The sequence below is a fragment of the Delphinus delphis genome, chromosome 9, assembly GCF_949987515.2.
Source record: "Delphinus delphis chromosome 9, mDelDel1.2, whole genome shotgun sequence".
NCBI lineage: Eukaryota > Metazoa > Chordata > Mammalia > Artiodactyla > Delphinidae > Delphinus > Delphinus delphis.
This window is the reverse complement of record NC_082691.1, coordinates 74,219,054-74,237,327: the sequence shown is the minus strand read 5'-3', so window position 1 is coordinate 74,237,327 and position 18,274 is coordinate 74,219,054. Positions and strand designations below refer to the sequence as shown.

The 18,274-nt window shown below is 38.0% G+C and overlaps 1 protein-coding gene across 7 annotated transcripts in view; it reads left to right on the top strand.

Annotated features, from left to right (window-relative positions):
- The window catches only part of TFEC (transcription factor EC), a 668,004-nt gene that overhangs the window by 271,647 nt on the left and 378,083 nt on the right, over window positions 1-18,274 (top strand). For all 7 annotated transcript variants that reach the window (XR_009520665.1, XM_060020780.1, XM_060020779.1 and 4 more), the window contains exon 3: window positions 2,903-3,009. The gene's annotated coding sequence lies outside the window, so the exon portion shown is untranslated. The remainder of the gene's footprint in view (window positions 1-2,902; window positions 3,010-18,274) is intronic.

The window sequence follows — 18,274 nt, the reverse complement described above, 5'->3', positions numbered from 1 at the left end:
ATAGGAAGATACTGAATGTAAAGAAGATCATTGGAAGTGACCTGGTGAGAGTCACTCTTGGGCTATTGGTACAGCTCAGGCTGGGGCTGGTACTCTGATGCATATTGGCTGATTGTCAGCCTTGCCTGTGGCTTCACACCTTGACTCCAGGTCTACATCACTGATGAGAAAGTGCTTGAATTGAAAGGATCTCTTAATACTTAGAACCCTACTCTAATTATTTCCAGTTGATGGTAAATACCACTGTTGAATTCACAGCATTTAACCAATATTATCCAAAATGCTTTTTAATTATAGTTAATACTAAGATACACTATTTCCTGTCACCAATAATGGTTATAGACTATGACCATTACACTAGTTATGTATGTGAAGATGCAACTAAGTTTAAAATTTTGTTAAGAAAAGAATTACTTTGATAATAGAAGTAAAACATAGTCTCAAAATAACCAATGTTTGCCAAAGTGTACAGAGAATAAAATAAGCTATAAGAGTCCATTGATGTGTAAAAAATAAACTGTTTTTAACAGAAACTGGCAAGCGTTGTCTGTTCCTTTCTATCAATGCTTTTCTCTTGTTTATTACTTTTTGGTTGTTTGTTATTATTAGTGCATTTCCCCTAGAGTAGTGGGACAGATGGTATGTATTTAAGAATTTAGAAAGCATTTATTTAAAAGTACTGGGCATCAGGATTTTTTACATGCAGGAGAAACTAAGGAGTAGAAGACCATTGAATTAGCATGTCTGGCCTTTAATCGGGTTCATCCCCACCAAGCTAAATTAATTTTCCAGTGCGCCTCTTCCTTAAGTGTAGGCTTCACCTTTGGTACATTTCTGCTTCTGTGACTTTGTGCTTGCTCTTTCCCTCACCTGGAGTGAGCTCTCTTTCCCCCTCCATCTTTTAGGTCCCAGTGCAGTTCCCACCTGATCTGTAAAGCCTCCCAGACAACTCCTCAACCCTTTAGTTTCCCATTTATCTGAACTCTTACTGCTCTTACTGTTTTCAGGAGACAAGAGAAGGATGTGGAGGGCTCACAGATCACGTGGGAATCAAATTGGGACCCAGAATATGAAGAGGAGAAAGGAGCATTTTTTATTGCAAGGAGCAGAGACTCACTCAACTAGCTTAAAATAAGGAGAAGGTATTATAAACCTACAGCATCCAAGAAATGGGCCTTGCAGGGTATGCACTGGAACCTGTCAGAAGCCTAGACAGCTCTCTCTCTCTCTCCAGTTCTCAGGATCATACAGTACCCCTCTTGACTCTTTCCCAGGAATATCTACTTTCGTACTCTTCCCTTGTCTCTCTGCCTTATCATTTCAGTTTTCTTTCAGCTCAACTACCGCCAGCCAAACGACTGAATTAGACTTTTGGGATCTTAATTCGAAACTTTCAGAGATTTGGTTGTCTTATCTTGAACTGTATATCCAGTCATTTAATCAGTGTGGTTAGCAGGGTCAGTGATTTTTGGTACAGACAGCTGCCTAAGCCCATTCCTGTGGCAGCCTGTGGGTGAAGTTTCAGGGAAGGGGGAAATTAGTAGATAGGCACAAGATAAGTTGTATTGTTCCTCCAGGGCAGATTCCTTAGGGGCAAGGAATAGATTACTAGGTGCTTATTTTCATTACTGTGTTTAGCACAGTGCTGTTCATTCATCACAGTGATTCACAACGCTGGCTGCACAGTAGAATCACCTGGGGAACTTTTAGAAGCATTTCCATGTCCAGTCCTCCCCCTTGCCACCACCAGAGATTCTGATTTCATTTGTTGAGGATATGGCCCAGACACCTGACGTCAAGGACTACTGTGCTTTCCAGATGCCAGACTTATTTTTACTGAGGTCAGGGCCATAGAAAATATTACTCCTATAGGTGAAAAAGTGATTACCCTCATAACTAAAACATGGTAGAAATTCAAGAGCTGTTAAATAGCTTAAAATTCTTGTTTGGCTCAGCAGAAGGGTAACTATAGTTTACATTCATGTTGTCTTAGGTAGGGTGAATACCAGTAATATTGGTAACTTTAGAAAGTGACATAAAAATTTTTGATTTTACACTTTTTATTTTCCCCCATTCCTGTAACTGATTTCATTAGATCGTCAGTGGTTATTTCTGCAAGGTTTTTTGACTATGTAATTCCATACATCTACAAAATGCAGTCCTATTCCTGGATTCTTTGAAAAAAAGGTCTCATATAACTAGGAAAATTTAAGATTTAATAGTAAATTCTGACATGATGACAATTCAGAGTGCCACTTGGATGATAATTGTTTTATTAGTTTTTCAGTGGTAACTCTGAAATTGGCATTTGATTAATTTGGACTGAGTAAAGTTTGCCTCCAGAATAGCAAGGAGCAGGTTTATTGCAGGCACTATATAGAGATGCCTTTTCAGTGCACTCTTTGTAGTATCCTTGGGGTTGCTAAGGTTTGCCTTGAGCTTTAGAACCATAGTTGTGATGACTAGTTGGAGAATTCCAGGGGAATAGTTTTTGGAGTTCTTCAGTATGATTAGTGAAACCAAGGGGTATAGTCCAAGCTTTCAAGTAAATTGACTCAATTACTGTGTCCTGAGGAAATCACACCGTACCTCCTGGCAGTTGCCTCTGAGACTACTTTAGGACATTTGTGAACAACTTCTAGAAGTCAAGCCACCCCAATCTTATGAACACATTGGGCATTGATTTCTGTATAGAATGTGATTCATGGATCTTTACACTTCCTACCCCAATTTCCTTCTCTAAGAGGGAGCCATTTTGCCCAATTCATCTGAGGTACTCCTAAGGAAGACCTGGTGACATTGACCTCTTTGGCAAAGAGTCTAGAGAGAGAATACTGTGGAAGACATCTTTACCAATTTTTGACTGAGCATAATCAGACTCAGTTTCCTTCTTGTGTTACAGCGCAGACCAGTGCAGTACTGACACTTCGTTATCCCAGAGCATATTGTCCTGCCTGGACCCTCTGGATGTGAGGACCCCTTCATGGAATTACCATCGTATATCCAATGGTGAGTAATGTGAATTGTGATGCTAGTTCTTAAGCTTCCTTTGGGGGCGATATGAATGGTTTACCCCTTTTCTTGCAAGATATCAGCTTTACCTGGAAAGGAGCAGAGATGTCACTCTTGTAGGCTAAACAGGGTTTGGTGTGTCTGCACTGAGTGGCAGGTAGTCTGGAGTACACATTGCTGTGCAGCAGACCCTGGTGACCAGCTTGTCAAGAAAGCTGTGCTTGATTGATGTGCACAGGAGGTAAGCAAGAGGTTGTGTCCTTACTTGCTATGAACTCTGCAATCTTGTCTGAAAAGCTGATTCTAGGACCTTTGCCTATGTGAGATTTAATCCTAAGTCAGATGGTACAAAGAGAAGTCATTAAAGGTTTCATTGTAAACTCCTTCTCTAACACTATTCTGCTATACATCATCAAAGTAGTCCCTTGAATTGTAAAGTACATAGATGGCACAAATCATAACTATAAACATTTTGCTAGTTCTGTATTGAAAATCTAAATTTGAAAAATTTGACCATCACTGATGAGGACTATACTTCTGTTATCCCACAAGACTGTCAGTTATGCTTATGAAGCAGGAACAAAATAGCTGAATGTAAATTATATTGTGCGCTCCACAAACTTTCAGAACAATATGCTTTTTCTTTTAAGGACTTTTGATTTTGTTGCCTCAAGATATGAATTCTTGTCATCATGTGATTCCCAGGGAGCAAATTTCTGAGCAGAAAACATTCAATATGCCCCCTGAACAGCATTTTAAATGCAGGACATTAAAGTGGAATTTGAGTCAGTTGATTTCCAGAATTATTTGTTGTTTTCCAGCTTAATTTTGAAGAAGAGCTCCCCATTATTTTCTTCCTGTCTTCTTCTCTCCCTCTCTCCCATCCTCTCTTCCATGCTTTCTTTCTTTCCTGTCCTTCCTTCCTCCATCCTTCACTCCCTGACTTCATTTTTCTTTCAACAAAAATTTTTGAGTTATCTACATTACGATGGACTTTTTCTGAAAATACAAGCATTAAAATACTATCATGATCCTCAGAAAACTTTCTTCTTGGTGGGGAGGGAGTGGAGAAGTAAACATGAAAAGCATCCTATCTGATAAAAATCATATCCATGGTGTTGTGGGGAAATGTAGTTGGATACCTAAGCCATTCTGGATGGAGCCAGGCAGTCTGGGATGGGAAGATGTAGTGTTAGGAAAGGTATCCTGGAGGAGACAACTTTGAGTCTCTTTGGGAAGTGGAAGAGAACCTGTTTCAAGATGTGGGGGTGGAGAAAAGAAGGAGACAAACAACTGGGCATAAAGGTAAGAGAATATGCGGCATTGAAGGAGTGGCAAATAGTTCTGTGTTACTGAAATATAAGGTACATGGGGTGGGGGGAGTGGAGGACAAGAAGTGACTCTAGTGATGTTGGAAGAAACTAAATCAGGAATAGCATTACATTTTTGTTAAGGATTTGGAATTTTCCTAAAGAAGTGTGGACACATTAGAGAATTTTAATGATTAGATTTTCCTGTTACCTAGATCATTCTAGTGATATGTGGAACAAAGACTGATTGGTGAGACTGAAGGTGAAGAGACCTATTAGAAAGATATAGGTGGTAGTCCAGGGAAGAAATGATGAGGGTCTGACCTAAGGCAATGATAGTGCAGTAGAGAAGAGGATATAGACTGAAAGAATTTGAAAAGGCCCAATTGACAGGACTTATACTTAAATAGAATTGGTGAAAAAGAAAACACAAGGCCTTCATCAATTAGGTCCTTATTGCTGCAAAGACCATCGATTCCAAACACATCTAAAGTTACTGGAGATTTAACCAGAGGAATTCAAACTGAACAACTGCAACCAATATGACTATTGAACTCATAATCCCATGATACACGTATCATGCACACTCTATGTCACATGCTCGCTGAGACCATGTTGGAGATTCCCTCAAGTTAATGTTTAATTTTTCTCATGAAAAATCCTCTCTAAACAACTGTTGTAGATATCACAATATATCTTTCTAGCATAGAGCCTCAGGATTATCTTTCATATACTTTTCCTTCTATAGGTAATTTGTTCTTTTTCAGACTCTATCATAAACAATGCCTATTAAACAGTTATTTCCATAACAAAGACACCTGTTTAGTGAGTCATGGCAGCCAGCATAATTTGACCTGCTGACAGAACTTCCCTTCTTTTCATGTTTTTTGCTCTTCAATGAATTAAAACTAATTAAAACAAAAACTGAAATATTATTTTAGTTTCTAAATTGCCATGTTACCTTTATTGATTTACTTTCTTCTCATTCTGCAAGAGCGGATGTCCACATGTGGTGGTGAAGTCTGCCACTGCCACTGAACTCTTGTTAGCTATTCTTCTTGAGCCCTGGAGAGTTTCCATGTTCAGAGTGACCAGCTGTGGTGTGCAGGAGGGGCATGCAGGCAGGAAACATGGTAATGGGTCACAGGACTGTCTGGGGAGAAGCTAAGCCAATTACAAGTTTTCCTTTGTGTAGAGTGAATGGTGGCAGTGACTTATCACCCCCACTCTAAAACCCAAGTTGTAGTTGTCCAGAGAAATGGAACAATGAACCTGAGAAGGACTATGGCTTCTTTCTCATTTATTAAGAAGTCAGAATTTGTACAGCCGTAATGTAGCTCTGAACATGGGTGTAGGAGAGGAAAGGCTACTGCACACCAGAATGGCTGTTGGGAAGCTCAGAGCCTAAGTCTAGGCCCTTGTTCTAAATTTTGGTGCCTTGAATCTAACATATCTTATATATAACTCTTAGTTATATATTTATAACTAAGTTATCTGTTTTCCAAGCCCAGAAAAGATTAGAAGCAAATTAAAGGCAGGCATTCTGGCAGAAACACACAGATTTGAGAACTAACCACTTGATAGCAAGGGAAAAGCCTAAGACTGGAAAGTAGGTACAGAATTGTGTTCTGCATTATAACATAGTGCAGAAAAAGACAGATAAAATTATGGACCACTGCTATCAAGGAAAATTAAGCTATGACTTGTGTTTTTTATTTGGAACACAGGAAGATTGCTGTCAAAATTTGTTAAAATAAACAGAGCTTAGGAAGTCAAAGGTTTTCATTGCTCAAAGAATTAGTAACATAAAACATATTTCCTTCTCCTATAGTTTCTGCCATTAAACCTTGCAGAGAAGTCAGACAGAGACTATGGAAATGAGTGTCTCTCTTTTATGAGCATTCTTTTTTTCCTGCCATTTGTACACATCAATATTCTATATTTCCTTAGCTCTTCTGTTGGTAGTTGAGAACCTAGTTGCTATGGTTTGAATATTTGTGTCCTTCAAAAATTCATATATTGGAATCCTAACCCCTAAAAATGGTGATATTGGATGTGGACCCTTGGGAGGTGCTTAAATCATGAGAGTAGAGTGCCTCATGAATGTGATTAGTGCCTTGTAAAAGAAGCTCCAGAGACATCCCTAGCCTTTTTCACCATGTGAGGATGCAATGAGAAGTCTGCATCCCTGAAGAGGACCCTCACCTGATTATGCTGACACCCTCTTCTTGGACTTCCAGCCTCCAGAGCCATGAGAAATAAATTTCTGTTGTTTATAAGCTACTCAGCCTGTGATATTTTGTTATAGCAGCTCTAATGGATTAAGATACTCATCATTTTCCAAATGGTCAAAAATGGTAAATGAAATCATTATTGTTATTCTCTTTGTAACTAATTTCAACTCTTTTCAATATTTAATTGGTCCAGAATGAATTGTTGCCATGAAAGCCAAAGAATGAAAAACAAACAAAAAAATTCTCATTTACAACTTTTACATAGAATATTAAAATACTGAGAGATAAAAGACTTGAATTTCAAGTGTTAGAATAATTATTAATAACTTGGTAAACTAACTCTGCCAGAACAGATAAAGCTTCATTCTATATTAAAAAGCAACACACTCACCAATTCTCATAAATTATATCTCTTCACTTTGTAGCAGGTATTTCTACTATAGATTTGTGGTTGAATTTTAAGTTAAAGTTAATGTATCAGTTTACTCAGAAATCATAATTCTGTAGAAACAAAGCACTCAACTTAAAGTTGCAAATATACTCTTAGAAATGACTCAACTGTTATGGAATGAATGTTTGTATGTGTGACCCTTGTGTTGGAGATGCCTGGAGCAGAGGAACTGTGATTAATTTATATGGGTATTACTCTTTCATTGGGTTGAGTTCCTACTTAAAAGTCTGGGAGAAAAAATCTCTTCACTGGTCAGTCAGTCCAGGAAATTGTCATCAGCTTCCATATTTGGGGGTTTAACCAATGTGACACAATATCAGAAGGAAGTCATAGCAGAGAAAAGAAAGCTAACAAGTCCTGTAGTTACTTGTTACTCCCAAGTGACATACTCAATGCCTTCTTCTGCAAGCTCTGTCCAGGGGTTTTTCTAAACCGAATCCAGGGTTTCTCACCTCAGCATTATTGGTATTTTTGACTGAAAACTTCTTTGTATTGTGGGGGCTATCTTATGCATTTTAGGATGTTTAGCAACATCTCTGGCCTCTACCCATAGATGCCAGCAGCATCTCCTTGTACTTACAACCAAAAGTATCTTCCTACATTGACAAATGTTCCGTGTGTGTGTGTGTGTGTGTGTGTGTGTGTGTGTGTGAGAGAGAGAGAGAGAGAGAGAGAGAGAGAGAGAGAGATAGAGAGGTAGAAGAGAAGGCAAATTAACTTCAGTTGAGAATCACTGCCCTTACCATAATGCTACCACTTGACTTAACCCTATTATTGCTCTTGAAACATAATATCCCAGAAAAGTTTCTGCTGTCCACTGAGATAACAAAAGGGATACTGTTCTCTAAGCTGTTCGACTTGATTGTAACTCTATTCATTACCTGTAAGATATCCTGGTTGCATCATGCCCAAGGTACCCAGGTGGGTATTTTATATCTCCTCACAGAACAGCATACTTCTCTCATCTCATTTTTTTTCTCTTCTTTGGACTAAAGTCTTTTTGCAACTGATCCTGCACCTAGTTAGGCTTACCTGTGTAGGGTGACCATGCATCCTGGTTTATCCAGATCAGTCCTGGAGCATGCCTGTTAACCAGGCATCATTATTAATAGAACCCAGTCACTCTCAAAGTGACCCAGTTTGGATGATTAATCAAAGTCATCTTTTTATGCTACTTTGGAAAAAATTATTCCTTTTAATTTTACCAAAAAAGAGTGGGATAAAATTCAGTTTAAAATAGAATGGTATGAGAAAGTAATTTACCTCTTCCCCCACCCCGTGTCCCATTTTCTTATTCCATTAACCTGAAGAGAAAATCACTTAGGATGGAAGGGTGCTTGTGAATATATCCAGAAGTTTGAACACATTCCAAGGCAGAGCATCTAAATACTTACTGATAGATGAATCAGAATGGAGCTGGAATCAGGATACAACTTGCAGTAGAGAAGGTAGCCTCCAGGCTGTAGCCCTTCTTTCTGACAGGTCTCTGTAAATTTTCCTGACCCCTCAGCAGCTGTTCTGCCAGGCAGAATTGGGAAAGAGTAATTAATTGAAGGGCTATCCATGGAACAGCTAACTGTGTTGCAACTCTTAACCAAATGTGTAATTTTTTTTAATGTGTGCCATCTTTCTACTCCATGGCTATGTATTATTTTTACCTTGATGAATGCTATATGTGTTTCATCAAATGTACAGTATATTCCATTTAGAATGTGTATTTATTTAATGCACTAAATTATGACAAAAAAGTATTTTAGTATGCAAAAAATTGGAAGCTTTTAACCCATCCCCTTCAGCCCCTATCTAAATCAGAGGACTGATCTCCAAAGAAATTGACCAATCATCCCAAGTCCTACAGCTTCTAATATGGATTTTGGCACTTCAGAACAAAATGTGGGATGATAGGGAACTCAACTTGCATCACTTTCTCCCCCATTCCCTACTAAGGTATAGACACTACAAACGATGGAGAGACAGAACTCCTGAAGAAACTCATACCAACTATATATACTAATTTAGTTTTTTGTCAGCCAGTATGAATGGCCAACTGTGCACCAACAATTATTAAGGAAAATCAATAAGGCAAAAGGCATAATACAAATAAAAAAACAGAATAACTGGCTACAAAGGTAACAAAACAAGTGAAAAAATTAAAATTATTATTTGTATCTTCAGGAATATCGTACTAGACATTGCAAACATAAAATAAGCTTAGTTTGCTATAGAGGATGAGCACTTAGGGAATAAGCAAGAGATTTTGGAATCAATTACCCAAATGTAAAAAGTGAAAGGAAATAGTAGAAGATAAAGTCAGTTAAATATCTCAGAATATAGAGCAAAAAAAATATAAAAGTTAAATATAGAGAACCAGTTTAGGACAGTGAGCACCTATTAGAAATTCTAGAAAGAGTGAACAGAGAAAACAGAAGAATGAAAATGATCAAGGATGTAACAGAGGGAAATTATCCAGAGTTGAAAAAGACACAAGTCTGAAATTTGAAAAAGGCCACAAAGTGCTAAATGGGATCAATGATAAAAAGCCCCACCTGGACTTATCCAAGTAAAATTTCAGAAATTTAAAGACTTTAAAAGAATACACAGAGAAAGAGCATACTATTCACTTCTATAGTAAATAATATTGCTAAAATCATGACATTGTAAATGCTGCTTATTGTTTTCCAGCTTCAATGAATCACCTATAGACAAGGCTTTAAAGATTCATTATAGATATGCAACAATAAAATGTAAATATGATTGGGGCATCTATGTGAATCCACATGGGCTGTGCACTGCCAAACTCTAAGAGGCACCATCCTCAAAGGAGGCAACAGCACAGCAGCCCTAACTGTTAAAATCCTTGCTGAAAGTAAAGATGCTATAGGGATGGAGAGAAGGAGCAATGGAGGTGAAGGCAGTGTTGAGACAATATGCAGGGCCTAAAGTTGAAACAAGGAATAGAGGTTTGGAATATTATTTAACGATTATTGAACTATAGAAAGGCTAAAAGATTGTGTGTGTGTGTGTGCGTGTGTGTATTTGTGTATATATGTGTGCATAAAACAAAACTCAGGAGAAAGGACAGATGAGGAGCAGTGTGTTTGCTGAAGTATGAACATATCAGTCAGAGTAGAGAACACAGAGGAATCCATCAGAACTAAAAACAAACTCTGGAAAGTGGGATAAGTGGCAGCAGCTAAGCCAGGAAATGTAACTTTTCTTTTAATTCCATTTGAATTTGTTCTATATATGTATGTTGTTAAATTAGTTAAACAAGGAGGCCATTAGACCTGAGGTGGCTCTAATGCCATGGCGGCCTACATGTGCAAATCAAAATCTAAGCCAGTAAATGCCTTGAGGTGATGGAATCAAAATACTAAGGACAACCAGTCACAGCCAGCCAACTAGGCTTTAAGTTATAGTCAATCAATAATTTCCTTTCTTTGCTTCTGCACTTTCTCTACGTAATTCATTCCCCTGGGTCCTGTCAGGCGGAGTGCTTGTAATCACGTCCAATTTGGTGCTGCCTCATTGGAATCCTTTTTTGCTCAAATAAACCCTTAGAATGTTTAATATGATTCAATTATCTTTATCAATGTATTATTTGATAATAATAATGGAAGCGGAGAATGGGGGGGAGGGGACGTCAGTCTGGTTTTTTTCACATCATCAACAGTCACCCAGTTGCCAGTGACTTTGTAGAGGGGCATATGCAAATGGTACAAAAATCAAATAGATCCCAAATCACTTGAGATTTACTATACCTCATGTTTTTTTGACCCTGATGAAGTTGAGGCATGGGGTACTATTTTTGTATTATAACTTTGTGGACAAATTATCAATGGATCATATTTCCCACGGGGTATAGAACACTTTTTTCCCTTTGGATATTGGTGAATTTATCTATTTCAGATATAACTTACTACGAACACTTCAAGATCTTTATTACATAGTGATTCTTCAAAATATTAAACATATACATTTTATTTGAGCCTCACCAAAATTATGTGACAATTCAGGGCAGGCCTTACTATTTCCATTTTATTGATAGAGTTGAGTGAAGTTAAGAAGCTTGTCTTAGGTCACTGAGATGGATAGGGAAAGAGCCCGCACTCAAACTGTCTCTCTTCCCCTACCCAACATGGTTTCTTAAGGGGCAGGGAAGATAGAATAATATTAAAACACACAGGCAGCTTTTTAAAAATATCAAAAACACGTTATCATGGCGGAAGAAAGAGCCACCCAAAACAGGAAATCCTTGTGAATGCCTCAGCTGTAATCTTCCTCACCCTGAACTCTTTTTCAAATTGAACAATATAGTAGTTAAAAATGTATCCTGCAGAAAAAGCTATTGAAAGACACTAAATGTGAAGAGAAGTAAGTTAGAGGAAGAAAAGCAAAAAGCTTTCCTTAAAATCTATAATTTAATATAATTTAATAATATAATTTAATTTAACATTTAATTTATGTGCCAATCTCAGTGTTTGCCTATGTCTTATGAAGCATCATCTGACTTAAAATTAAAAATTGGTTGTAATGGAGATTTTAAAAAACAGTATAGGATTAATCTACCTCCCTCCCTTCCCATATTCATTAGTCTTTTCTTCCTATGCTCAGTATCTGTGCAAAAATGGGGATGGAGGAAAGGGGTAGGGGGTGTGGGAAAAGTGGGAGGGTGTTGAATAGAAAATGTAACTTATCTTTCATACCATTTGAATTTGCTTAATATATGCATGTATGGAGGGAAGTGATTAAACCATAGGTAGGAGCATGCAGACACTGATGGATCCTTTTCGATAATGCTGTCTGATTCCTTTAAAGTTAAAATCTTATTAGAAGAACACAAATCCAGTCAGAAATTTCAGATAATATTCTATTTCTGTTTTTCTATTAGAGATTTGAAGCTCTGCCTTCATAACATAGAACCCTTGACTTAAATTGAACATAAAAAATTTTAAAGCACCTCCAGTTGCAGTACATTCTCTTTCTTCTGTGTGAATGTTTGATGAGATTTGTCCAAATTCTGGTTCTTCCCACATTGACTCAGTTTCTATCCACTAGAACAAGGTGACCTGCCAAGCTAGAAAAGACAAAATGCTGTGATCACAGAAATGCTTTTTCTTTTATTTCTAAACAAGTTAAGTGCAAAGGCCATCGATAAGGGTGATTTTAACAGCCTTGTTATCAGTTTGTAGTGAGGCAGTCCCTCTTCCTTCCTCCCCTACCCACCCACCCCTAATCATAAAACCCTCACCCAAGAGAAACATTCTACAAAACTTATAAAGATATACTTGTTGGTTTGAGTATAGATATTAATTCTTGGAATTACTTTGGATTTGGAGTGCTTAACTAAGTTGTTACTGAAGTATACTCTTTTTTTCTTGACAATTACCATTGCAGACAAAGCAAAATGATTCTTAAAGTGGTACCTGGCCATAAAGAGTTCAAATGTAATTTAGCTTAAAGCCCTCACTGACTGTTTCGATCTCAATGACATAAAGAGATGTGTTTGGATCAGGAAGTAATTTACATTACTGGTGTTTAATTGGCCTGATGGGATATGTATAATCAGGAATTATATAACTTTCATTGCATCCACATTTATCAAATACAAGTGAAAATAATAAGGCTTATTTCTTCCATAGGTTTCAGTGTCTGAAAAAAATGGACTATCAATTGCTGCTATAATAGAACAACACGCTTCTATTATTTTCAAAAATCTGGAGATTAATAGTATCATTTAAAAAAATCTAAAGTACTTTTACTAAGGGCCAAAAGAGTATAAATTTAAGAAGGGGGAGAGAAAAATAGTTCAATATTTTTTCTGTTATCAAATATGTCAGTATGAATGTCACTGTCTTTCAGATTTCTTCTTCCCTGAATTGGTATTGATGACAGAGATCTAAGATTTTTGTAGTCCACCAATTAAGACCTTTTCGTTCATTTCTTTGAAAAGGTTGAGACTGTTTAATGAAATATATTATTTTCTTCTTCCTTTAGTAACTATTTTCTCAGTACTATGTATTACTCAGATGATGCTGGAACCTCCTACTGGGCAAAATTTTGAACACTGCACATCAAAGCCTTTCATAATGACATGCATGTGTCTTTCACCTAGGAAGAGCTGATTATCAGGTACCATGAAGGCTCTGGGATGTTACTTTACTTGCATGTTAACAAGTTAGCCTGCCACAGTTCCATGATGCTGGCAGAAGACACAAAGCTTCTGGTTCAGAGAAAGGACATTGTTATGGCACAGCAGGCAGCATGAGATGTTTGCATTGATTCTCCCTTGCCTGAGATTCCCATGGGTTTGATATAAAGAGGCCTAGGTGGATGCTGTTTATGCAGTGGTTATCTGTCACAGCTGAAAAACTCCAACCTTAGTGAACTTAACTCTTAATGGGAAGTAATCAAATTTGCCTGACTTTTGCTCTGGGGGAGAGACACTCTCTTTATTATAATAGACAATTAGCAAAGGTGCTCTGTGATCCAGAGGGAGACCTGTCTCCATCTTCCAAGGCTGTTAACCATACAAACACTCTGGAAAAGATAAAGTCAGTCAGTGCCACTGCTCACAAGACATGGAGAAAATTGAGAGACCCGTACAGAATTGTCTCCCAACACTGGTAACCAATGTGGTGTGACTTCAGGGGACTGGCTGATATGTGAACCAGCTGATATATGAATATTGAATTTAGCTGATTTTATCTTAGCTTCATCCCTTCAGCAGATAATTTTTATATACACCCCACATTTTGCTTTCAGCACCCTTCCTCTAATACATTACCTAGGGTTGTGTGTTGTCACTACCAGTGTCCCATTAGTCACTGTTTCAGCAACCATGGTGGCTTGGCTTACTACAAATTTTTATTCGTACCCTATTTTTATTCCCATTTTCTTCATTCTGCAGAATATACTACACAGTGAACTTTATGAACATTTTGATATTTTCTTCGAGCTTTTCTTCTCTCTAATCATAAGACTTGAGATAGTTGAAGACATGAGTCATATTAGCACTTATATTTCTTCTTTTATCTATTTAAATAATGAACCCTAGATTCATTTTATATTCTTCTCCTTCTGTATCAGAGTAAGTTATAGTAGAGGAAACAAGATCTGAGAGCAGATGGAGAAGACAAAGTTTAGGGTACAGGTACAGAAGTAGGAATCTTAGAAACAGAAAAGAACCCAATTGCATCTATATTCTCTTTTTTGATATTGGCTTTTAACTACCTATAACCACACACACACATCTCTTATTTTTCTATTGTCTTACTGAGTATACTTGATTATAAGTATAGCAGGAATTAAATGTGTTCTCTATAATCCGTATGTGCAAAATATTTTGTAACTTCCCTTATTTTCCTTAGCTGATTTCACCTTGCTCACAAGATTCAATTCCAGGTAGAGGTTCAATTCCAAGTACAGCCTTTTCAAGTATAGATATCTCAGACTCTTTTGAGGAAATACTCTCATTTTCAACAATTTAGAACCCAATTTTGACTGTGTCTTCTGCTAGCGAAAGCTCTCTCCTCCTCACCCTTCTTCCCAATGTGCAAGTGGAGGTTTTATCTGTCTTCACTTGGCAAGATTTGGGGCCACCGTTTTCCATATTTTTTTGTGTTCTTTGCTACAGAGAGGTTGGTCTGGTCCCCAAGGGTTCTGTGCTCGTGTCCTCTGCAGTATGGCTGGTTCTACCCGAACCTATTGAATATTTTGCTGGTACTGACTTCTAATGTCTTTGTTCCTGCCAGTTGCCTCAACTTGTGAGGTTCCTATACTATGTGGTCTCTTTTTCCCAATCCAGAGTCCCTTCCAGGCCCTGTGACATCTCTACATTCCCCCACTGGCCACACAGGAGCTGCTGGGTCTCTGGCATGCCATGCATAGGCTGAGGGAGGATTGGGGCACCCTCTTGGGTATGTCATCGAGGGTTGAATGTCTCCCTCTGCAATCCCTGCTATACACCTCTTTGGCCTGTTGACAGAGAAGCAGAGCATCAACCTTTCATTTAACCTATTTCAGCTTTCAATGGACATTTTGAGTTTCCTGGTTCTCTCCCTTTGGCCGAGGCACAGGGATGGCAGTGTGACTGTTCTTGTTCTGACAGGCACCTCCTCAGCTTAACTGCGTTCCCTCTGAGGTGTGTGCTTTCTTTTCATGGCAAAGACTTTCTTCCTTTCCCTCTTCATATTGAATATATCCCTTGCAGTAATATACTTTGTCACCTCTCTAGAGTTCTAATAAAACTCTAGGATTAGCGTCTATTAAGTCTATATGCTTATATGGGAATTGGAGTTTAGGGGATTTAGAAAAATCTTATCCCTTTACACAAAGCCTCAGTTTCAAGAATATCACTGGGGGTTATTCCCTGGCAGTCCAGTGGTTAGGACACAGCGCTTTCACTGCTGTGGCCTGGGTTCAATCCCTGGTTGGGAAAACTATGATTCCAGAAGCCACATGGCACAGCCAAAAAATATACATACATATCACTGGGAATTCAAAAATCTAATTTTGGAAATCAAAAGCTGAACATGGATACCTTTTCATCTTACATTCCTGTTTTAATTCCAAGCCTCCCTAAGATAATGGCCAAGGTTCCACTAGCTGAAGCGGGGAGGGCATCAAATACAAGGAAATGTAAGAAAGAAAAGCACATATTAACATATTTTGAAATATTCCCATAAAACTGACTCTGGCTAATTTAATCAAAGGAAATACTTTGGAAGGCTATTGAGGTCCCAGAAAACTAGGGGGAGGCTGAGCAATAAGTATGAGAGTAAGCTGGATCCCAGGGTGACACAGAGTACCAAAATGTGGAAAGCATGAAGTGCAGATAGGATGCCATGATTTAAGATTCAAAGGCCAGGGAGAGGGCTGAGCTTAGGTGGGAGTCTATTCTCTGCCTTTACTAGGGAAGGGGAGAGGTGGTGTCTGTCAGGTTCAGCTTCTATAGTGAGTTGTGTGCAGCTAGATTACCCTGTCACCAACACAACAACTGTTGGTGGTGGGTTCTGGAGTCTGGTCAGCCTCCCAAAAGGAAATTAGGGTGCTATTTGGAAGCCTTTCTCAGGAAACCCTAATGGCAAATATATACAACACCTAAATGAAAACAAGGAAAATGTGGGGAGGAAGGGCTAAGAAATAGAAGGTGAGGGGGTCTCCAAAAATGAGCTCCTTCTTTGGATTCCGTCAAGGATACAAGAACACTGGGGTTTGATGCATGGCCTTGGCCCCAGCATGCACCCAACACTGCCTCTCCCCACCTTGCTTTTCTCTGCTTCTCTGCTTCATTGTTCTTCTCTGGAGGCTGCTTTCTCTCCTTCTCTGTGTAAATGTCCCCTCTACCGGAGTTCACAGGTCTTCCATTTAAGTGAAGTACAGATTTACTAGAGGCTCTTAATTCCAATTCTAAACTTTTAAGAGAACAAATTTGATTGGGTTAGTTGGGTGTATCTACATCTTACTAGCTACGGATACAGGCAGAATGGGTGGGTGCATTGGGTTATGTGGCACAAATGCTCCTGTGGGTGGTGTGAGGCTGGCAGTGGTTCTGAGAGGACAGAATGGGGCATAGAGTGGGAACAGGCTAAAACTGTCTATTGCAGGCTAATAGTATTTTAAGGTGTGACTATACCATAACTTACTTTAGTAACCCCTTATTATTGAATATTCGTTCATCCGCATTTTCGTCTTTTATAAACAAACTGTGATAAAAATACTTGGAGCTAAGTCCCATTTGATCCCCCTTATGAGTAATTCCTAGAAATAGAATTCCTGGTGCAGAGAATCATTACATTTTAGAACTTTTGATATTTGTTGAAATTGTCTTCCAGAAAGTTTGTGTCAACTTATGCCATCTCCAGATACTTAAAAGTACTAATTTTTGTGTACTCTCGCTTCGGTATATTAGTTTGGTTATTAGATATATTAAAATAGTTCATTGCTTTAATTTACATCTTTAATTTCGAATAAGGTTGAGCCTTTCTTTTCATAAGCATATTAGTCATTGTGTTTCTTCATATCTTTTATTTATTCTTCTATTATTGTGTTGATCTATATATTACTGATTTTAAAGACTCTTTAATTATTAAAAAAACAAACAAAACAATCCTTTGTCTTATATGTCCCAAGTATCTCCCCAGGTTATGGTATGCTTTTCTAGGTTTTATATCTAGATTTTTAAAATGTAGCTCTGAAGTAGCTTTTTTTAAAACCCATGATTGTGTCATGTAACTCAAAATTTATGCAGAAGGAAATTCTTCCTTACAGAGTTATTTGATTTATTTTTTTTCTTTGTGGAATACTATGATCTTTTGTTCTACTTTCTGCCTTTAGGGAACAGAGTGTCTGTTGGCCAAACCTACCAGAAGTGAAATATAGGGAGAGTAAAGCTATAAATTTATGCACAAGTGATGTTATTGATTTGTTGAGAGATTTGGTCACTTAAATCCAAGATATAGATGATCTATGCTCATTTTATTTAGTCACTTAGGGATAGGAGAAGAAGGAAACAAAGGGAGTGGGTGGTAATGCAGCACCAATTTTTAGCATATTGTCTCTGTTTCTAAATCTCCCTTCAATTTTCCAGTGATATTCAAAGGTCAAGATTTTGCTGAGAAATGACCAGAATTAACTTCTGTGTGTTAGATGGAAATTGGCTCAGGAGCTAAAGTGTAGTGGGAGGTATTACATCTTCTTCCAAGAGATATTTGGCAGAGAAGCTGCCAATTTATGTGCTATGGAGCTTTTCAGATTAGGAAATTAAATTATTTTATCTTTGGCTTTAAGGAATAAACATGTATCTCCACGCTTTCTAGCCCTGTCTGAGTGACACCATACATACCTTTCTAAGTTATATTTTCATCACCACCTGACAAATATTATTTCATTTTTTATTGTCATAGTAAGGATTAGTCCTCTTGATCGTATAGACATCCAGCACAAGCTGGATAAAGGAGGATTATGGGATGTAGTAGTTTAATTCAAATTGCTATCAAAAGTTCACTAAGGACAGAACTTTTCAGATGCACACTGTCCAGTTTATGGTGACTTTTTCATCAGAAGGCTCCTCTAACACCTCCAACACAACGCATCTGAACTGTGGCAGACGCACCCTAAGGTGGCTTCCAGTGAGTCCTGCTCTCCTATTATCCTCTCTTTTTGAACATTGGGAGAACTCGTGGCTTGCTCCTAACCAATAAAATATGGCAAAGGCAATGGGATTTCACTCTTTTGATTAAGTTATATGGCTTAATATCGCTGCC